This window comes from Bufo bufo, chromosome 5 (genome assembly GCF_905171765.1).
Source record: "Bufo bufo chromosome 5, aBufBuf1.1, whole genome shotgun sequence".
NCBI lineage: Eukaryota > Metazoa > Chordata > Amphibia > Anura > Bufonidae > Bufo > Bufo bufo.
In genome coordinates, this window is record NC_053393.1 from 350,585,976 (window position 1) to 350,609,076 (window position 23,101).

Here is a 23,101-nt window from a genome sequence, read left to right on the forward strand (position 1 = left end):
GATATTATATGATATTTGATCGCTAGAACCCAATACGTTTGGAATAGCTTCATGGAATATTAAATGAAATAATACATGTCAGTGCTGCTATACATTTTTAGTGTTTTTTTATCACAGATTTTGTCTTTAATCGTGTGTATTTTATTGCAATTTGAGTTTTTGTGAATTAAATTGTGCGATCACCTTACATTGTATTTTAGTCCATTTTATCCATATTTTACCACACACACAGAGTGCCAGTCCAATTTATCTATTTATTTTTAATACTTTTCTGTATGGGTGATACAGTTTTCCTGGCCTAGAGCACCTGGTCCCTATTCGCATAGGAGTAAGCTATTCCTATTACATTTTCTTCACTTCTAGATACATACTGAGAGAAGACATTACTTTACCTTGAATACTAAAGAACCAGCGGCATCTGGCACTGGATTTGTCCCCTGACTTACATTTACATGAAGAACAAGCTGTAGAATGACCTGCGCCAGTGAAATAAAGAGGTCGGGATATAATGAACACTACAGCCGTGCTTTACATGTGCTCAGTATCCATAGTAACATTTCCCCGTCTCAGGGGGCATTGTATAGACTGTGATCATCTCTCCGGGGCCTCTTTGACCTAGAGAAGTCAATGGGTGCAGAATGAGTGGTATCTAGGGATGAGCGAACCCGAACTGTATAGTTCGGGTTCGTACCGAATTTTGGGGTGTCCGTGACACGGACCCGAACCCGAACATTTTCGTAAAAGTCCGGGTTCGGTGTTCGGCGCTTTCTTGGCGCTTTTTGAAAGGCTGCGAAGCAGCCAATCAACAAGCGTCATACTACTTGGCCCAAGAGGCCATCACAGCCATGCCTACTATTGGCATGGCTGTGATTGGCCAGTGCACCATGTGACCCAGCCTCTATTTAAGCTGGAGTCACGTAGCGCCGCACGTCACTCTGCTATGATCAGTATAGGGAGAGGTTGCAGCTGCGACGTTAGGGCGAGATTAGGCAGATTAACTCCTCCAAAAGACTTCATTCTGTGATCGATCTGCAGCTGTGGATCACTGAAGTGCTATTATTGACTTGCTCACTTTTTCGAGGCTGCCCAGAGCGTTTTTAGATCACTTTTTTTCTGGGGTGATCGGCGGCCATTTTGTGACTTGTGGTGCGCCAGCACGAGCTATCACCAAGTGTATTTAACCATCGATAGTGTGGTTATTTTGTGCTATATCCTACATCAGCTGCAGGCTGAGCCTGTGTCACCGAAGTGCATTTAACCATCAACAGTCTGGTTATTTTTTGGCCATATACTACATCAGCTGCAGGCTGAGCCTGTGTCACCCAAGTGCATTTAACCATCAACAGTCTGATTATTTTTTGGCCATATACTACATCTGGTGCAGGCTGAGCCTGTGTCACCCAAGTGCATTTAACCATCAACAGTCTGATTATTTTTTGGCCATATACTACATCTGGTGCAGGCTGAGCCTGTGTCACCCAAGTGCATTTAACCATCAACAGTGTGGTTATTTTTTGGCCATATATTACATCAGGGGCAAGTTGACCCTGTCACCCAGCGCCTAAAAAATAGACCTGACATTTCTATTCAACCAAATCTGTACTGTTTTAGCTGGTCAAGTTATTTGTATTGACCGTAAAAGCACACTTTTTTTTCTGGGTTGAAAAAGCATTCCCAAATTTGCCATTCTCAAAATAACTAGTTTCTGGTATTTGAGGCCTACTTGAAATCTATCCCAAAAAGAAAATCTTACATTGAAGGTATTGATAGTGTCATTCAGAAAAACCTAAGACACACGCTAGCGTGCTGATAGAAGTGTGATTCTGTGATTAAACCTATACCTGTCACACAGCGCAAAAAAAAACAGGTCTCACATCTCTATTCAACCAAATCTGCAGTGTTTTATCTGGTCAAGTTATTTGTAGTGACCGTAAAAGCAGACTTTTTGTTCTGGGTTGAAAAAGCATTCCCAAATTTGCCATTCTCAAAATAACTAGTTTCTGGTATTTGAGGCCTACTTGAAATCTATCACAAAAAGAAAATCTTACATTGAAGGTATTGATAGTGTCATTCAGAAAAACCTTAGACACATGCTAGCGTGCTGATAGAAGTGTGATTCTGTGATTAAACCTATACCTGTCACACAGCGCAAAAAAAACAGGTCTCACATCTCTATTCAACCAAATCTGCAGTGTTTTATCTGGTCAAGTTATTTGTAGTGACCGTAAAAGCAGACTTTTTGTTCTAGGTTGAAAAAGCATTCCCAAATTTGCCATTCTCAAAATAACTAGTTTCTGGTATTTGAGGCCTACTTGAAATCTATCCCAAAAAGAAAATCTTACATTGAAGGTATTGATAGTGTCATTCAGAAAAACCTAAGACACACGCTAGCGTGCTGATAGAAGTGTGATTCTGTGATTAAACCTATACCTGTCACACAGCGCAAAAAAAAACAGGTCTCACATCTCTATTCAACCAAATCTGCAGTGTTTTATCTGGTCAAGTTATTTGTAGTGACCGTAAAAGCAGACTTTTTGTTCTGGGTTGAAAAAGCATTCCCAAATTTGCCATTCTCAAAATAACTAGTTTCTGGTATTTGAGGCCTACTTGAAATCTATCCCAAAAAGAAAATCTTACATTGAAGGTATTGATAGTGTCATTCAGAAAAACCTAAGACACACGCTAGCGTGCTGATAGAAGTGTGATTCTGTGATTAAACCTATACCTGTCACACAGCGCAAAAAAAAAACAGGTCTCACATCTCTATTCAACCAAATCTGCAGTGTTTTAGCTGGTCAAGTTATTTGTAGTGACCGTAAAAGCAGACTTTTTGTTCTGGGTTGAAAAAGCATTCCCAAATTTGCCATTCTCAAAATAACTAGTTTCTGGTATTTGAGGCCTACTTGAAATCTATCCCAAAAAGAAAATCTTACATTGAAGGTATTGATAGTGTCATTCAGAAAAACCTAAGACACACGCTAGCGTGCTGATAGAAGTGTGATTCTGTGATTAAACCTATACCTGTCACACAGCGCAAAAAAAACAGGTCTCACATCTCTATTTAACCAAATCTGCAGTGTTTTAGCTGGTCAAGTTATTTGTAGTGACCGTAAAAGCAGACTTTTTGTTCTGGGTTGAAAAAGCATTCCCAAATTTGCCATTCTCAAAATAACTAGTTTCTGGTATTTGAGGCCTACTTGAAATCTATCCCAAAAAGAAAATCTTACATTGAAGGTATTGATAGTGTCATTCAGAAAAACCTAAGACACACGCTAGCGTGCTGATAGAAGTGTGATTCTGTGATTAAACCTATACCTGTCACACAGCGCAAAAAAAAACAGGTCTCACATCTCTATTCAACCAAATCTGCAGTGTTTTAGCTGGTCAAGTTATTTGTAGTGACCGTAAAAGCAGACTTTTTGTTCTGGGTTGAAAAAGCATTCCCAAATTTGCCATTCTCAAAATAACTAGTTTATGGTATTTGAGGCCTACTTGAAATCTATCCCAAAAAGAAAATCTTACATTGAAGGTATTGATAGTGTCATTCAGAAAAACCTAAGACACACGCTAGCGTGCTGATAGAAGTGTGATTCTGTGATTAAACCTATACCTGTCACACAGCGCAAAAAAAAAACAGGTCTCACATCTCTATTCAACCAAATCTGCACTGTTTTAGCTGGTCAAGTTATTTGTAGTGACCGTAAAAGCAGACTTTTTGTTCTGGGTTGAAAAAGCATTCCCAAATTTGCCATTCTCAAAATTGTGGTGAACGGGAACAATGAGGAAAACATCTAATAAGGGACGCGGACGTGGACATGGTCGTGGTGGTGTTAGTGGACCCTCTGGTGCTGGGAGAGGACGTGGCCGTTCTGCCACAGCCACACGTCCTAGTGAACCAACTACCTCAGGTCCCAGTAGCCAGCAGAATTTACAGCGATATTTGGTGGGGCCCAATGCCGTTCTAAGGATGGTAAGGCCTGAGCAGGTACAGGCATTAGTCAATTGGGTGGCCGACAGTGGATCCAGCACGTTCACATTATCTCCCACCCAGTCTTCTGCAGAAAGCGCACAGATGGCGCATGAAAACCAAGCCCATCGGTCTGTCACATCACCCCCATGCATATCAGGGAAACTGTCTGAGCCTCAAGTTATGCAGCAGTCTCTTATGCTGTTTGAAGACTCTGCTGCCAGGGTTTCCCAAGGGCATCCACCTAGCCCTTCCCCAGGGGTGGAAGAGATAGAATGCACTAACGCACAACCACTTATTTTTCCTGATGATGAGGACATGGGAATACCACCTCAGCACGTCTCTGATGATGACGAAACACAGGTGCCAACTGCTGCGTCTTTCTGCAGTGTGCAGACTGAACAGGAGGTCAGGGATCAAGACTGGGTGGAAGACGATGCAGGGGACGATGAGGTCCTGGACCCCACATGGAATGAAGGTCGTGCCACTGACTTTCAGAGTTCGGAGGAAGAGGCAGTGGTGAGACCGAGCCAACAGCGTAGCAAAAGAGGGAGCAGTGGGCAAAATCAGAACACCCGCCGCCAAGAGACTCCGCCTGCTACTGACCGCCGCCATCTGGGACCGAGCACCCCAAAGGCATCTTCAAGGAGTTCCCTGGCATGACACTTCTTCAAACAATGTGCTGACGACAAGACCCGAGTGGTTTGCACGCTGTGCCATCAGAGCCTGAAGCGAGGCATTAACGTTCTGAACCTTAGCACAACCTGCATGACCAGGCACCTGCATGCAAAGCATGAACTGCAGTGGAGTAAACACCTTAAAAACAAGGAAGTCACTCAGGCTCCCCCTGCTGCCTCTTCTGCTGCTGCCGCCTCGGCCTCTTCTGCTGCTGCCGCCGCCTCGGCCTCTCCTGCTGCTGCTGCCGCCGCCTCGGCCTCTTCCTCCGCCTCTGGAGGAACGTTGGCACCTGCCGCCCAGCAAACATGGGATGTACCACCAACACCACCACCTGCGTCACCAAGCATCTCAACCATGTCACACGGCAGCGTTCAGCTCTCCATCTCACAAACATTTGAGAGAAAGCGTAAATTCCCACCTAGCCACCCTCGATCCCTGGCCCTGAATGCCAGCATTTCTAAACTACTGGCCTATGAAATGCTGTCATTTAGGCTGGTGGACACACACAGCTTCAAACAGCTCATGTCACTTGCTGTCCCACAGTATGTTGTTCCCAGGCGCCACTACTACTCCAAGAGAACCGTGCCTTCCCTGCACAAACAAGTGTCCGATAAAATCAAGTGTGCACTGCGCAACGCCATCTGTGGCAAGGTCCACCTAACCACAGATACGTGGACCAGTAAGCACGGCCAGGGACGCTATATCTCCCTAACTGCACACTGGGTAAATGTAGTGGCGGCTGGGCCCCAGGCGGAGAGCCGTTTGGCGCACGTCCTTCCGCCGCCAAGGATCGCAGGGCAACATTCTTTGCCTCCTGTCTCCTCCTCCTCCTCCTCAGCTTCCTCCTCCTCTTCTTCCACCTGCTCATCCAGTCAGCCACACACCTTCACCACCAACTTCAGCACAGCACGGGGTAAACGTCAGCAGGCCATTCTGAAACTCATATGTTTGGGGGACAGGCCCCACACCGCACAGGAGTTGTGGCGGGGTATAGAACAACAGACCGACGAGTGGTTGCTGCCGGTGAGCCTCAAGCCCGGCCTGGTGGTGTGCGATAATGGGCGAAATCTCGTTGCAGCTCTGGGACTAGCCGGTTTGACGCACATCCCTTGCCTGGCGCATGTGCTGAATTTGGTGGTGCAGAAGTTCATTCGCAACTACCCCGACATGTCAGAGCTGCTGCATAAAGTGCGGGCCGTCTGTTCGCGCTTCCGGCGTTCACACCCTGCCGCTGCTCGCCTGTCTGCGCTACAGCGTAACTTCGGCCTTCCCGCTCACCGCCTCATATGCGACGTGCCCACCAGGTGGAACTCCACCTTGCATATGCTGGACAGACTGTGCGAGCAGCAGCAGGCCATAGTGGAGTTTCAGCTGCAGCACGCACGGGTCAGTCGCACTGTGGATCAGACCCACTTCACCACCAATGACTGGGCCTCCATGCGAGACCTGTGTGCCCTGTTGCGCTGTTTCGAGTACTCCACCAACATGGCCAGTGGCGATGACGCCGTTATCAGCGTTACAATACCACTTCTATGTCTCCTTGAGAAAACACTTAGGGCGATGATGGAAGAGGAGGTGGCCCAGAGGAAGAGGAGGAAGAGGGGTCATTTTTAGCACTTTCAGGCCAGTCTCTTCGAAGTGACTCAGAGGGAGGTTTTTTGCAACACCAGAGGCCAGGTACAAATGTGGCCAGACAGGGCCCACTACTGGAGGACGAGGAGGACGAGGATGAGGAGGAGGTGGAGGAGGATGAGGATGAAGCATGTTCACAGCGGGGTGGCACCCAAAGCAGCTCGGGCCCATCACTGGTGCGTGGCTGGGGGGAAACACAGGACGATGACGATACGCCTCCCACAGAGGACAGCTTGTCCTTACCTCTGGGCAGCCTGGCACACATGAGCGACTACATGCTGCAGTGCCTGCGCAACGAAAGCAGAGTTGCCCACATTTAAACGTGTGCGAACTACTGGGTTGCCACCCTGCTGGATCCCCGGTACAAAGACAATGTGCCCACCTTACTTCCTACACTGGAGCGTGATAGGAAGATGCGCGAGTACAAGCGCACGTTGGTAGACGCGCTACTGAGAGCATTCCCAAATGTCACAGGGGAACCAGTGGAAGCCCAAGGCGAAGGCAGAGGAGGAGCAAGAGGTCGCCAACGCAGCTGTGTCACGCCCAGCTCCTCTGAGGGCAGGGTTAGCATGGCAGAGATGTGGAAAAGTTTTGTCAACACGCCACAGCTAAGTGCACCACCACCTGATACGGAACGTGTTAGCAGGAGGCAACATTTCACTAACATGGTGGAACAGTACCTGTGCACACCCCTCCACGTACTGACTGATGGTTCGGCCCCATTCAACTTCTGGGTCTCCAAATTGTCCACGTGGCCAGAGCTAGCCTTTTATGCCTTGGAGGTGCTGGCCTGCCCGGCGGCCAGCGTTTTGTCTGAACGTGTATTCAGCACGGCAGGGGGCGTCATTACAGACAAACGCAGCCGCCTGTCTACAGCCAATGTGGACAAGCTGACGTTCATAAAAATGAACCAGGCATGGATCCCACAGGACCTGTCCATCCCTTGTGCAGATTAGATATTAACTACCTCCCCTTAACAATATATTATTCTACTCCAGGGCACTTCCTCATTCAATACTATTTTTAATTTAATTTTACCATTATATTGCGGGGCAACCCAAAGTTGAATGAACCTCTCCTCTGTCTGGGTGCCGGGGCCTAAATGTGTGACAGTGGCCTGTTCCAGTGGTGGGTGACGTGAAGCCTGATTCTCTGCTATGACATGAAGACTGATTCTGCGCTGACATCAGGCCAGATTCTCTGTTACGGGACCTCTCTCCTCTGCCTGGGTGCCTGGGCCTAAATGTGTGACAGTGGCCTGTTCCAGTGGTGGGTGACGTGAAGCCTGATTCTCTGCTATGACATGAAGACAGATTCTGCGCTGACATAAGGCCAGATTCTCTGTTACGGGACCTCTCTCCTCTGCCTGGGTGCCGGGGCCTAAATGTGTGACAGTGGCCTGTTCCAGTGGTGGGTGACGTGAAGCCTGATTCTCTGCTATGACATGAATACAGATTCTGCGCTGACATAAGGCCAGATTCTCTGTTACGGGACCTCTCTCCTCTGCCTGGGTGCCTGGGCCTAAATGTGTGACAGTGGCCTGTTCCAGTGGTGGGTGACGTGAAGCCTGATTCTCTGCTATGACATGAAGACAGATTCTGCGCTGACATAAGGCCAGATTCTCTGTTACGGGACCTCTCTCCTCTGCCTGGGTGCCGGGGCCTAAATGTGTGACAGTGGCCTGTTCCAGTGGTGGGTGACGTGAAGCCTGATTCTCTGCTATGACATGAATACAGATTCTGCGCTGACATAAGGCCAGATTCTCTGTTACGGGACCTCTCTCCTCTGCCTGGGTGCCTGGGCCTAAATGTGTGACAGTGGCCTGTTCCAGTGGTGGGTGACGTGAAGCCTGATTCTCTGCTATGACATGAAGACAGATTCTGCGCTGACATAAGGCCAGATTCTCTGTTACGGGACCTCTCTCCTCTGCCTGGGTGCCTGGGCCTAAATGTGTGACAGTGGCCTGTTCCAGTGGTGGGTGACGTGAAGCCTGATTCTCTGCTATGACATGAAGACAGATTCTGCGCTGACATAAGGCCAGATTCTCTGTTACGGGACCTCTCTCCACTGCCTGGGTGCCGGGGCCTAAATGTGTGACAGTGGCCTGTTCCAGTGGTGGGTGACGTGAAGCCTGATTCTCTGCTATGACATGAAGACAGATTCTGCGCTGACATAAGGCCAGATTCTCTGTTACGGGACCGCTCTCCTCTGTCTGGGTGCCGGGGCCTAAATGTGTGACAGTGGCCTGTTCCAGTGGTGGGTGACGTGAAGCCTGATTCTCTGCTATGACATGAAGACAGATTCTGCGCTGACATAAGGCCAGATTCTCTGTTACGGGACCTCTCTCCTCTGCCTGGGTGCCGGGGCCTAAATGTGTGACAGTGGCCTGTTCTAGTGGTGGGTGACGTGAAGCCTGATTCTCTGCTATGACATGAATACAGATTCTGTGCTGACATAAGGCCAGATTCTCTGTTACGGGACCTCTCTCCACTGCCTGGGTGCCGGGGCCTAAATGTGTGACAGTGGCCTGTTCCAGTGGTGGGTGACGTGAAGCCTGATTCTCTGCTATGACATGAAGACAGATTCTGCGCTGACATAAGGCCAGATTCTCTGTTACGGGACCTCTCTCCTCTGCCTGGGTGCCTGGGCCTAAATGTGTGACAGTGGCCTGTTCCAGTGGTGGGTGACGTGAAGCCTGATTCTCTGCTATGACATGAAGACTGATTCTGCGCTGACATGAAGCCAGATTCTCTGCTATGGCATGAAGAGACTGATTCTCTGCTGACATGAAGCCAGATTCTTTGCTATGGCATGAAGAGACTGATTCTCTGCTGACGTGAAGCCAGATTCTCTGCTATGGGACCTCTGTCCAATTGATATTGGTTCATTTTTATTTTTTTTATTTTTATTTTAATTCATTTCCCTATCCACATTTGTTTGCAGGGGATTTACCTACATGTTGCTGCCTTTTGCAGCCCTCTAGCTCTTTCCTGGGCTGTTTTACAGCCTTTTTAGTGCCCAAAAGTTCGGGTCCCCATTGACTTCAATGGGGTTCGGGTTCGGGACGAAGTTCGGATTGGGTTCGGATCCCGAACCCGAACATTTCCGGGAAGTTCGGCCGAACTTCTCGAACCCGAACATCCAGGTGTTCGCTCAACTCTAGTGGTATCTAACCTTGTTGTTTCTCACTTTGCTTCGATACATTTTCAACATACTTTTGAAAAGTACAAGATGTCTGTATGGTATAATACATGTTGCCACTCCATAAACCCACTTGTTCTTCCTTGTCCCAGAATCACAATGCAATGCATTCACCTCTTATCTCTGATTGACATTGTTATTTCTTGTATGCATCATAAATCAGAGCCTGTATTTGTTCTGTCATTTACTATGCGATCAAGTATGCCGGCCTGAGTACAAAATGTACCAAACCCTGACATACTGTAACAGCGACAAGAAATAAGGTAATGCATAACTGTCCTAACCAAGCAAATTGCTGAAAACACTATACAACCTATACAAATGCAGAGAAGAATAAGGTTATAGTAGTTGCCAGAACCTAAAAGACCCATGTAACGTATACACTGTCAATTCTATGATCAAAGATACAGGTTTTGGTTAAGGTCATGTAAAATAGTGCCATCTTGTAAGCAATACTTCATGAAAAACTCATTTACTTTCCTATACCTAGCGCAGAGCTTGAAAAGATGGAACCTAACGCCGATTCTCTGGTGCTTTCTGAATCTTTGTTTCATGCACTGCCGATTCAGGGCTAGGCATAACACATTGTAGGAAGGTTCCTTTAAAAGGGACCTAAACTTCTCTCTCTTTCTCTCATACTAAGGGGTTAGCCAGCAAACAGCATTTATCACTCAGAGGATAGGTGATAAACGTTTCATGTCTGAGGGTCCAAACACTGGGACTTCATCAATCACAAAATGAGGGTCCGTGAGTCCTCTGTGTGAATGAAATGCTAGTGTCCATGCATGCCTGCTACTCCATTCACTTCTATGCATGTGCACTACCACTCTTTACATGCAGGTGAAATGGGGACCCCTGTTATCATGATTTTTGGGGTCCCAGTGGTTGAATCCCCAGCGAACATGCATTAATCCCCTATCCTGCGGAGAGGTGATAAATATTGTTCATGGACCAACCCACTGAAGTAAACAAGCTGCATATACAATGGAGACCAGGTTTTGCAGCCATTTTTGACAATTTACCTAATAACACAGGAAATACCCTATCAATTCTGTGTTGCTTTTTTAATTGGCTGATAAAAATAAAAAAAAATAAAAAACCCAAATAACAACTAAGGCCATGTTTTTGCTATGCCCTGATGCCTGAAAACTGACATCTATCCTATACTACAAATGTACAGTAGCGCGCAGGTTCCTATCCTAGGGTGGAGATGAGATATGGTTAGTATACTCTATAATGAGTTAGGTGACTTTATATTGTTTTTATTTTAACACCAGCAAATACAATATATATTTAAAGGATATACAATCTATGGTCTATATCCTTCCCCTTAGAAGTGACCGTTTTCTGTTCTCTCATAACGTGTGGCTCTGCAGTATTGAGCACCTCTAGATGTTATGTGAGGTCCCCTAAGGACTTGTGCAAATAAAACATGCAAGTTCAAGTACAGTTTATTGTTAATAATAATGGCCTCTTTGTATCTCAAATCTGTAACTACCGGTATTTACAGGGAGGGTTTTTTTCTGAACTGCGGTCAGAAGCTTTCTGCATGTCTCTGACTACTGCTACCTAGCACAGTATGTAGACTGTGGAGATCTTATGGTGATTTTCATATGTGCATGCCATATTTTCTTTGTTAAAGGGCACCTGTCACCATGACTGAGTATTCAGAGATAGCTGTCAATCACTAATGGCAGCCTCCTTTGACTTCAAAAATCAGAATAAGCAGGAATTTCAATGTATAAATTACAGGTTATACAGAATTTTTTTCCACAATACTCTATATCAATCTGCTCCGCTCCTCCTGCTCCATAACATGCTGCCTGCAGCTCAAATACCATGTTCAATGTGACAGGTTCCCTTTAAAGGGATTGTAGAGTCAGTACATATTGTTGACCTATCGTCTGGACAGGTCATCAATATCTGATCAGTGGAGGTCTAACTCCCTGCACCTCTGCCGATCAGCTGTTTTGAAGAAGAGGCAGTGCTCGTATGAGTGCTACTTCCTCTTCAAGATTACAATGTGCGTCGTTTTGGAAGTCTTGGCGCCGCAGTGTAATTACAAGTGCTTTTTCCATTTACTTGAATGGGATGAGCACGTCTAATTACACTGCACCACCGCTGCAAGTGAGACAACGCACAGTGTAATCTTGAAGAGGAAGCAGTGCTTGTACAAGCGCCTCCTCCTCATCAAATAGCTCATTCTGGGGGTGCCGTAAGTCGGACCTCCACCAGTCAGATATTGATGATCTATCCTGAGGATAGGTCATTAATATTATTGGCTGCACAACCCCTTTAATATGTCATCGTGTAAATATGTTTCCACAAAAGAGAGAATATTGAGAATTAAGGGGATACTTTTTTATTACACTTTGTGGGTGTCATTGCTCCTACGCAAAACAAAATGGCACAAAGTCACAAACCGCTGGTTTGTGACTTTTTAAATGCCATTTCAACAAAACATTTTGTGTAAATGCTATTTTTACACCACCCTTGGCACGTTACGAAAAAGAGAGTGGCATGGGCAGAGGAATCGGCCCTGGAAGATTTATCATCATCATGCCAGTTTTATGGCATAAATGGTGACAATGGAAAGATTTCATTCTAGATGCAAGGCCGGCTGGAGGATGCCCTTAATTTATGACAAGACGTGCACCTCATCATTAACTAAGCACATCCTCTGGTGCTGCAGGGGTTATCAAGACTAGTGTAGAGTATGCTGGTCTCCATAAATAACCCCCAGTGAGTGAAAGATATTAGGGCAGACATGCAGTACACCACATTTATTAAGTGTTTTTATAGACTTTTCCATCTGGCTCTAAAGGGAAAGGTGGTTTGATAGGAATCACGTGGTCTACCAGAAGGGCTTGATATGCGCTAATGTGCACCAAAAATGGCGTAAAGTAAACCTACTAATAGGTGGGGTAAAGTCAGACTAGACAGTCTAAAGGTGTACCAGATTTATCATCCTGCATCAGTCACTGGGATAAATCTGGTGTAGTTTTAGACAGACTAAGTTCACATGGTCCAAGTCTAAATATTGCCCTATTGAGTATGCCATTTAACAGCCCCAGTTACACATATTGATACATGGCCCTTTTTATGTCATTGGGAGTCAAAACTGCTCAGGTTTATCTTTGAAACAAACATCTAACCTTGTAGACAGCACATAAACAGTGAAGGGCAACCTTGACTATGGGGCTGATACCCATAGTTTGCTACTGCGTACCCAGCCTGACTGAACACGATAATCACGCCATCAGACGCCTATTATATAGCATCTGCGTCTCCATTGTTACCTATTTATATACAGTGGATCGCATTGTCCTTAATTTGATTAAAGGCAAGTGATGAATTTTATTTGATATAATATTTCAGTACAGTATGCTTGATGCATTTTTTTATCTATCTATCTATCTATCTATCTATCTATCTATCTATCTATCTATCTATCTATCTATCTATCTATCTATCTATCTATCTATCTATCTATCTATCACCAGGACTATATCAATGTTCCCAGCAATAAAGTTTCTCGCGGTTAATGACACGTTTATGCACTTGACAGTTTCACATGACAGCAGGTTTTCGGCAAGTGCCTGACCATTTAGAGCATCTTTTATGAGGAACTCTATAGGGACACTGCCTCAGCTTCCCCATAATGTGTTAATAATATGGTCTTATGTCAAGCCAATTAAACTTTCTGAATGATTAATTTCAGCACTGTATGGTCACTGCGTCGGCTGTCTTCTTCCATTGTCTACAATCATCTTTTCTCCATAATTTAATCAGACTCGTAGATGAAAGACAGATTAACATTACAAACAGGCCATCAGACGCCTATTATATAGCATCTGCCGCTTCATGGTTACCTATTCATATACGATGGATCGCACTCTCCTTAATTTGAGTAACCGCAAGTGATAAATAATATTTATTATATATATGATCTTTCACAACAGTATGCTTGATGCATTTATTTTAGGCTTCGTTACTCTCCGTTCTCCTGTTCAGTTACAGGAGCAGGAGAACGGAAAGGACGGATTCGGCACATAACTGAGCCGAACTGAGCCTACGGACCCCATAGACTATAATGGGGTCCGTTAGGTTTCCGCTCAGAGGAAGATTTTTGAAGCGGAGACAAAAGTCCTGCATGCACAAAAATCATCTTCTGAGCGGAAATCTAACGGACCCCATTATAGTCTATGGGGTCCTTAGGTTCCGTTCGTCTCAGTTATGTGCCGAATCTGTCCTTTCCGTTCTCCTGCTCCTATAACAGAGCAGGAGAACGGAAAGGCTGAACGTTGATGTGAACGAAACCTAATATCTATTATCTATCTACCTATCTATCATTTAATATCCATTTATCTTCTATCTATCTATATATCTATCATGTAGTTATCTATTTATCTATGTAGAAAAATAGATGAGCAGCACACAAATCCAAGGTGGTGCAATTCCTTGAGATGGATCACGGACTTGGATCCAGCTGAGTATATGTAGGAAAGATCCAAGGCAGCACACAAGTATACCCGTGAAAAAAAGGGTATTTATTCACCCATGTGTAGACAGCAACGTTTCAGCTCACTCTATGGAGCCTTTGTCAAGCCATAATACAAAGTGCAAACTCAGGTGCTTATAAAGCATACACAGTTAACAAAAGTGATTACATAATTATATCTTAATTAATGCAAAAAATATTAATAAAATCAGTGAATCCCAATTGTACATAATTATATTGTGAAAGACAGAATCCAATATCTAAAAAGTGCTATGTGCCACAAATAATGACCATCAATACATACAGTTATAGTGCATAACATCATCAATTAATATTCTGTTGCAGGTGTACATGATTGTGTTAATTCAAAAAGGTGATTCATTTAATATGGAATTCTCACATGTCGCTGGAGACTGCAGGACTTAACATTAACATTACGCAGGCGCGGGGAGTGTTACATCCCGCGAGACTACCCATAACATGTAACAGCCAACGGCCCACAGTCAAGATGGCGACTCGGCACCACACACAGACTGAGCATGCTCGTTCCCACACAGGGCGGACACAGTCAAACAGGCATAGAGATCATGTGATTGGTCACCTGACGACCATACTTAGCAACGGACTGATTACACTGATCATATCCTGGTTACTCATTCATACAAGGGGGGAGTCCAGCGGTGTACAACGGGTTGATGGCAAACGCCACTATCACCCTAAAACACCTAATCCCCATGTTTATATAATTACAATCTATCTATCTATCATCTATCTATCTATCTCATATCTATTGTCATTATCTATCTACCTATCTATCTATTATCTATCTATCCATCTATCTCATATCTATTGTCATTATCTATCTATCTATCTATCTATCTATCTATCTATCCATTTATCTTCTATCTATCTATATATCTATCATGTAGTTATCTATCTATCTATCTATCTATCTATCTATCTATCTATCTAGTATCTATCCATCTCTTATCTATCTATTATCCACCTATCTATCATGTATCTATCTATCCACCTATCTATCATCTAGTTATCTATCTATCTATCTATCTATCTATCTATCTATCTATCTATCTATCTATCTATCTATTATCCACCTATCTATCATGTATCTATCTATCCACCTATCTATCATCTAGTTATCTATCTATCTATCTATCTATCTATCTATCTATCTATCTATCTATCTAGTATCTATCCATCTCTTATCTATCTATCTATTATCCACCTATCTATCATGTACCTATCTCATATCTATCTATCTATCTATCTATCTATCTATCATCCACCTATCTATCATGTATCCAGGGCCGGTACAAGGCAGGGGCCGAAGGAGCGGGTGCCCTGGGCGCTACCATTTGCGGACAGGAGGGGGGGCGCAGGTGAAGTGCCAGCACTGCCTGGCAGGGGGGCCCGGGCTGCCGACTCCCGAGCCATTTTCAGGGCCGATCCTACACGGGGTGCAGTGGGTGCCCCGCACCCCAGCGCTGCGGCCCTGGTGACAAGTGGGGGCGGCCGCGGCCGGCGGCAGGGCAGAGCAGGAGATGAGCGCCTCCATTGCGGAAGCGCTCATCTCCATAGTCATCTGTATTGCCGTCCTCAGGACGGCAATACAGATGCCTGTCTGTGCTGCGGCAGAGGAGGGAGAGGTGTGTCCCCTCCTGTTCCTCTGATAGGCTGCCGGCTTAGTGCTGGCAGCCTATCAGAGGCCGGTGATGGCGCGATGACGTCATCGCGTCGCCTGAGCCGTATATAGCGAGGGACACAGACGGAAGAGGTGGCCTGCATCGCATTGCTGGAGGTAAGTATAAGTGTATTATTTTTTTATTTTTTTTATATAGGTACAATACTGGGCTGGCACATGATAAGGGGGGGCTACTGGGCTGGCACATAAGGGGGGGCTACTGGGCTGGCACATAAGGGGGGACTACTGGGCTGGGCTGGCACATGATAAGGGGGGCTACTGGGCTGGCACATGATAAGGGGGGACTACTGGGCTGGCACATGATAAGGGGGGACTACTGGGCTGGGCACATGATAAGGGGGGACTACTGGGCTGGCACATGATAAGGGGGGGCTACTGGCACATGATATGGGGGGCTACTGGCACATGATATGGGGGCACTCTGGCTACTGGCACATGATAATGGGGGGGGATCGTGGGCTACTGGCACATGATATGGGGGGGGGCTCTGGCTACTGGCACATGATAAAGGGGGTCTACTGGCAGCAGTGAATAAGGGGGGGCTACTGGCACATAGGGGGGCGACTGCACATAAGGGGGGCTACTGGCACATGATAATGGGGTCTACTGGCACATGATTAAGGGGGGCTACTGGCACATAGGGGGGGCTACTGGCACATAAGGGGGGCTACTGGCACATGATATGGGGGGGCTCTGGCTACTGGCACATGATATGGGGGGGCTCTGCTACTGGCAACATGATGGTGGGGGGGCTCTTATTCTGCACATGATTGGGAGCACTCTGGCTAATGGCATCATGATATGGGGGCACTCTGGCTACTGGCACATGATATGGGGGGCACTCTGGCTACTGGCACATGATATGGGGGGCTCTGGCTACTGACACATGATAATGGGGGGGCTCTGGCTACTGACATGATATGGGGGGCTCTGGCTACTGGCACATGATGGTGGGGGGCCCTTATTACTGGCACATGATTGGGGCATCTATGGGGGCACATCTTACTGCAGATTATTGGGGGGCACTATAGGCCATCTACTGAGGCTAAAAAAGAAGATATTTTATATGGGGGCTCTGTATAGGGGCATTTTATTACTGGGACACATTATGGTGGGTACTATGGGGAAGGGGGGGGGGGGGGGGGCACTATGGGGGTCATCTACGGGGGCACTGAGAAGGGGTATTTTATATTGGCACATTATGGAACATTAGCTCAACTGGGGCATTACAAATGTTTTGCATATTATAAGGAGAATTTTTACTACTGGGGGGGCATTATGGTGGGCTTTATTACTCCCCCATGGTATGACCCCCTAGTAGCAGCACCAGCCTCTCCCTGCTCTGCTATCCCTCTGCCCTTTCTCCAAATCCTTATTATGAAATCTTTCTCATTAGGTTAAAGCACAACATCAGCTCCGCCGAGCCCCCGGCCAAGGTGTTGAAGTGGCGTCCGAGATCCCCAAGGGCCAAGTCAAGTAACTGTAAGTTTTTATGGGGGTTCTACAAAAGAGCTATCGTGGGGCAAAGTTCATATTCGTGTTTACACACGTGTTTTAAAATGAATGCTTTCTCCTATTATAAACAAGTGGATGACACTGTTATGGGGGGATCTGTGGATGACTGTTATGGGGGGGATCTGTGGATGGCACTGTTATGGAGGGTATCTGTGAATGGCACTGTTATGGAGGGGTATCTGTGGATGACACATAGCATAAGATGCTATATACGGTATGTGTCATCCACAGATCCCCCTCTATAACAGTGCCATCCACAGATCCCCCCATAACAGTGCCATCCACAGATCCCCTCCATAACAGTGCATCCACAGATCCTCTCCATAACAGTGCCATCCACAGATCCCCTCCATAACAGTGCCATCCACAGATCCCCTCCATAACAGTGCCATCCACAGATCCCCTCCATAACAGTGCCATCCACAGATCCCCTCCATAACAGTGCCATCCACAGATCCCCTCCATAAAAGTGCCATTCACAGATCCCCTCCATAACAGTGCCATTCACAGATCCCCTCCATAACAGCGCCATTCACAGATGACCCCCCATAAGTGTCATCCACAGACCCCCCCCCATAAGTGTCATCCACAGACCCCCCCCCCATAAGTGTCATCCACAGATCCCCCCATAAGTGTCATCCACAGATCCCCCCATAAGTGTCATCCACATTACTTATGTTTTTTTGGATAATAAAACTTATAACTGGCTGGAGAAAAATAAATATCACTTGTAGACAAATCTGCATGTTGTTTCAAGGCGGCGTCTGGGGAGGGGCCAAGGGCGGGGCCAGGGGTGTGGCTGAAGGAGGGATCAGGGGGTGGAGCTGAAGGGGGCCCCGTCATGTATGCTGTACGGGGCCCCATGATTTCTATCAGCGGCCCTGGCCACTTGCTGTGCTTGCTGTGCTGAGTGCGCTCCTGCACCCGCCTACACCGTCCACACCAGCCATGTCAGCGCTGCTCCTTCTCTCCCCCTATGAATTTTGTGCCGACTGCGCTCCTGGCTCGGGCTCCCTTTCCTCCTCTGCGTTTCCTCGCCCCCCCCCCCCCCATGGAGGATGATTCATTTGGTTGATACCACCGGCGTGCGCCGTGTGAGTCACGCGGCTCACGCCGGAGGCGAGGTGTGAGGTGAGAGAGGGAGGACTCGCGCAGCCTACAGGGAGCTGTGTCGGCGCGTGAAGAACAAGCCACGAGGAGCCTGCCTTCACTAGCTGCTACTCACACACAGACTGTAAAAAGTAAGAAAATAATGTAATACAAATAACAAACTAATTTTTTTTATTAAAAAAATTATGGTCATCTCAGTCCAATCCCCCCCCCCCCCCGGGGGGGGGGGGGATTGGACTGAGATGATCATAATTTTTTTAATAAAAAAAAAGCAGTTTAAAGAAATGATTTTGTGTTATTTTAAGCTTGCCTTTTCTGTAAAAAAAAAAACAACATTAATTGCAGCTTCACTGTGCCATCACATGCAGCCACTCTGTGCCCACCAACCGTAGCCACTGTGCCATCAATTGTCGCCACTATGCCCATCATGCAGCCACTGTGCCACCTAACGCAGCCACTGTGCCATCACATGCAGCCACTGTGCCAACACACTCAGCCACTGTGCCATCACATGCAGCCCCTGTGCCATCACATGCAGCCCCTGTGCCATCACATGCAGCCACTGTGCCATCACACACAGCCACTGTGCCAACACACGCAGCCACTGTGCCACTCGTCAATTTTCGCCACTTTGCCCATCAAACGCAGCCACTGTGCCGATCAAACGCAGCCACTCTGCTCATCAAACGCAGCACTGTACCATCAAACGCAGCCACTGTACCCATTAAACGCAGTCACTGTACCCATTAAACGCAGCCACTCTGCCCCTCAAACACAGCCACTGTGCCCATCAAACACAGCCACTGTGCCCATCAATTGTTGCCAGTTTGCCCCACTGTGCCCATCAATTGCCGCCAGCGTGCTGCCAGTTTGCCTGATCAATTGCCACCAGTATGCTGGTGGAGGAGGCTGACTGAGGTGACCAGCACTTTGTTAATAAAAATGGCAATAAAAAAAAGTGTTTGTGTTATTTTGAGCCATGCTTGCAGCTTCACAGCCTCACTATGCCACCAACCCAGCCACTGTGCCATCACATGCAGCCACTGTGCCATCAATTGTCGCCAATGTCCCATCAAACGCAGCCACTGTGCCCATCACACGCAGCCACTGTGCCCATGGTATGGGGGTGGGGGGGCGCAGTTTGCCATCGTTCGCCCTGGGCACCAAATGGCCTTGTCCCAGCCCTGCATGTATCTATCTCATATCTATTATCTATCTATCTATCTATCTATCTATCTTCTGGAATTGCTTTTACGAGGATGGCTGGAGTCTGAAAGAGAACCCCAGTCTTGAGAGGTAATGGAACATAAAATACTTTTCTGAGTACAAGCAACTTCAAGTCACATTTTCTTTTAACTGTTCCAGAAAAACCTTGAGAAAATTGTCCACTGAGCTCTTTACAAATTGATTTCATGATACTATAATGACAATGCTAATATGTTAATGTAATGAATTAATTTGACAATTAACCTGTATAGCTTTTATGTCTTCATGGTGATAATTTAGGTCCGATTTGTACATATTTGTTCTGTCTGTAATAACACAAATGTCAGGCTGCTATTTGTTAGACAGGAAAATCCCTTTGTCTGTAGAGTCAATAGTTACAATCTGATATTGAGAAGAAATCTTTCCAGTGACACACACAATATATCCAAAGCTTCATTGAACAAAGATTTATTTTTGTAACTTTCCTTTAGCAGAGCCCAGAAACAAAGATGAATGTTTGAACAACGAGGTGTAAATCAGTGATGCTTGAATATAGGAGTCACTATATTTGCTATCATCCTCACTCTCACCATCTATCAGACTGACTTGAATAAAGGATTTCAAGATATCGGCCTGCTTTATATTCTATGTTCTAAAGTAAAAGTGTTTGCTGTATTGGAGTGGTCACCAAGTACTGCACTACATGTATTGGTGGTATAGATATTGTATGGTATGGACCCTGAGATCCTGGGACTAGAGGATTGTCCTATTAAGGTCAGACTTCACTATTAACTTGGTAGCCTCTTCAAGGTTGCTCATCCCAAGGAACGCCCAAACATTGACCACCTATACCAGAAAAGGTCAGTCATTTCTCTACCATAGGAAAGCATTTCATTTTTCGTCTTTACACTCCTTGGGAGTAGTTTCCTCAGACAGGTTGCTGATCTTATGCTACTTTCTTTTTAGAGGTAGACGGCTTTTGTATGTGCTCTACTTAAAGCATTGTACAATAATCAGTTTTTTTGAACCAACAATGACCCCGAGACCTGAATTATGAGATTGTCACCTTTGGAGGACACAGACATTGATGGTGACAGTGAATATGACCTGTTTCAGGGGGAGAAAACACAGTGTACATTCTTTGTCTGTCACTAATAACTGAACAGAGAATCCCATTCTTACCTACCTCATAGATGCAGGGCAACTATTCAAGGCAAAAATACGAAACCTCTGAAAGCACAAAGCTAGGGTTTTGTGTTCAACCATGCATTGAACTATCTAGGTCAGTGTGAGGAGCACTAGAAGAAAATTCTATGGCACTCAAAAAGTCCTTTGCGATTCAAAACATTTTATTCAATAATGTGCAAACTATCCAGATGAGTATACACTTATTCACTTATCAGCCACCCTGTTTTATACTGGACATTTCAGCCCACTGCGGACCTTTTTCACCCATGTGCCTGTGGCAGCAGAAATATAGGGAAACCTCCAGGTTGATAACTGATTAAGTGTATACTCACCTGGATATTTTGCACATTATTGAATAAAATGTTTTAAATCTCAAAAGACAACTTGTGTGGAGTGCCATAGTTATGACCACCCTGCAATCCAGAAGTGGTGGCCGTGCTTGCACACTATAGGAAAATGCGCTGGCCTCTCTGATGACCAGGACCATGGTGCATAGGCACACATGCACAGCAGATCCCATACCAACCACCCTGTATCTGTGCTGCAGAGGTGGCTGTGAACCCTGGAAATGAGCGATGGAAAAATGAATCAAGCCAGCAAAGGAGGCAATATGGACAATCACCATACAATGAAGGACATTACAATAATTACAGAGCACAGTGAGGGACATTACTATACATTGCAGGACAATAATGTACTAACGGAGCCAGATGCAGGACATCAGTGTCGGACTGGGGTTCCAATTATTCTTGGGGCCCAATCTCTATGTCATCAATAAAGTCTAATAGGTTTTGAATCAAAGAAATAGACCCTCGCGGCAATTAACTGTCTCCAAATGTATTTTTTTTCCTATTGAAACTTTAAAGCCCAATATGTTTTTAGAGACTGAGCCCACCTCTGGTACTCTGGTGGGCTAGTTCAGTCTAAGGGTCCATTCACACGTCCGTATGTGTTTTGCGGATCCACAGAACACGGAGACGGCAATGTGCGTTCCACATTTTGCGGACCGCACATCGCCGGCACTCTCATGAAAAATGCCTTTTCTTGTCCGCAATTGCGGACAAGAATAGGACATGTTCTATTTTTTTGCGGAATAGAAGTGGGGATCCGGAAGTGCATATCCGTAAATGCGGATGCGGACAGCACATTCCGGCCCTATTAAAAATGAATGGGTCCGCACATGTTCCGCAAGATTGTGGAACAGATGCAGACCCATTTTGCGGATGTGCAAATGGACCCTAATAGGAGGGGATATTAATACTATATGCGGCACAACTGTGGACATTACTGTTGGGGTACAAAGGTGGACATTACTGTTTGGAAACAAAGGCAAACCTTACTATTGTACATAGTGCCTTGCAAAAGTATTCACTGCCCTTGACTTTTTTCATTTTTTGTTACATTACAGCCTTATGTTCAATGTTTTGTTAATCTGAATTTTATGTGATGGATCAGAACACAATAGTCTAAGTTGGTGAAGTGAAATGAGAAAAATATATAACTAAAACTATTGTTCAGAAATAGAAAACAGAAAATTGGCATGTGCGTATGTATTCACCCCCTTTGTTAGGAAGCCCAAAAAAAGCTCTGGTGCAAGCAATTACCTTCAGAAGTCACATAATTAGTGAAATGATGTCCACCTGTGTGCAATCTAAGTGTCACATGATCTGTCATTACATATACACACCTTTTTTGAAAGGCCCCAGAGGCTGCAACACCTAAGCAAGAGGCATCACTAACCAAACACTGCCATGAAGACCAAGGAACTCTCCAAACAAGTAAGGGACAATGTTGTTGAGAAGTACAAGTCAGGGTTAGGTTATAAAAAAAATATCTAAATCTTTGATGATCCCCAGGAGCACCATCAAATCTATCATAAGCAAATTGAAAGAACATGGCACAACAGCAAACCTGCCAAGAGACGGCCGCCCACCAAAACTCACGGACCGGGCAAGGAGGGCATTCAGAGAGGCAGCACAGAGACCTAAAGTAACCCTGAAGGAGCTGCAGAATTCCACAGCAGAGACTGGAGTATCTGTACATAGGACGACAATAAGCCGTACGCTCCATAGAGTTGGGCTTTATGGCAGAGTGGCCAAAAGAAAGCCATTACTTACAGCAAAAAATAAAAAGGCATGTTGTGAGTTTGCGAAAAAGGCATGTGGGAGACTCCCAAAATATATGGAGGAAGGTGCTTCTGATGAGACTAAAATTGAACTATTCTGCCATCAAAGAAAACGCTATGTCTGGCGCAAACCTAACACATCACATCACCCAAAGAACACCATGGTGAAACATGGTGGTGGCAGCATCATGCTGTGGGGATGTTTTTCAGCAACCGGGACTGGGAAACTGGTCAGAGTTGAGGGAAAGATGGATG

At 45.8% G+C, this 23,101-nt stretch overlaps 1 protein-coding gene and 1 long non-coding RNA gene across 2 annotated transcripts in view; both read right to left on the reverse strand.

Moving 5' to 3' along the window:
* The window catches only part of MYO10 (myosin X), a 256,328-nt gene that overhangs the window by 59,723 nt on the left and 173,504 nt on the right, over positions 1-23,101 (reverse strand). The window lies entirely within an intron of this gene.
* LOC121000920 lies at positions 259-21,813 on the reverse strand. Its single transcript, XR_005778936.1, has 3 exons — positions 21,784-21,813; positions 13,375-13,378; positions 259-351 (listed from the first exon to the last, which is right to left on the reverse strand). It is a non-coding gene; the product is annotated as an uncharacterized LOC121000920 (long non-coding RNA).